This window comes from Triticum aestivum, unplaced genomic scaffold (assembly GCF_018294505.1).
Source record: "Triticum aestivum cultivar Chinese Spring unplaced genomic scaffold, IWGSC CS RefSeq v2.1 scaffold935, whole genome shotgun sequence".
In the NCBI taxonomy this organism is placed as follows: Eukaryota; Viridiplantae; Streptophyta; class Magnoliopsida; order Poales; family Poaceae; genus Triticum; species Triticum aestivum.
Window position 1 is genome coordinate 424 of NW_025290367.1, and position 647 is coordinate 1070.

Genomic DNA, 647 nt, shown 5'->3' on the forward strand with positions numbered 1-647 from the left:
TGAGTGATTTGTTTGATGGATGTTGTTTATGTACTCTGATGTGACGTGGCGAGTGTAAGCCAACTATGTTATCTCCCCCTTTTTATTATATATTACATGGGATGTTGTAATGATTGCCTGACTTGCGACATTGCTTTCAATGCGGTTATGCCTCTAAGTCGTGCCTCGACACGTGGGAGTTATAGCCGCATCGAGGGCGTTACACTCTCAACTACGGAGACGAGTTTAACGCGGTTTCCACCCCTCCCTCTCAACCGCACCAGTGCACGCTTGCCGCGCCACAACGCCGACGCTGGACCCGTGAATCGTGAGCACCCAGCTATGACTTACCGCACTCGTGCAAAATAATAAAACACGGTAAATATATTACTTACACGTGCGTTTTGTTTTGCAAGCGGCGCGAAAAAAATTAAAAAGGGAATGCAACACGAGGACTTCCCAGGAGGTCACCCATCCTAGTACTACTCTCGCCCAAGCACGCTTAACTTCAGAGTTCTGATGGGATCCGGTGCTTTAGTGCTGGTATGATCGCATCCGACATGTTACCCCGGTCTTCGTCCCTTATCCTTGCCCCTCCCAGCTCCACTACAAAGACGATTGCACATTGCTTTGGCCGCTCCCTCTCAACTACGGAGACGAGTTTAACG

At 49.3% G+C, this 647-nt stretch overlaps 1 non-coding gene across 1 annotated transcript; it reads right to left on the reverse strand.

Annotated features, from left to right (window-relative positions):
- Positions 1–417: 417 nt before the first annotated feature.
- LOC123178840 (5S ribosomal RNA) lies at positions 418–536 on the reverse strand. Its single transcript, XR_006489896.1, has one exon. It is a non-coding gene; the product is annotated as a 5S ribosomal RNA (ribosomal RNA).
- Positions 537–647: the final 111 nt, after the last annotated feature.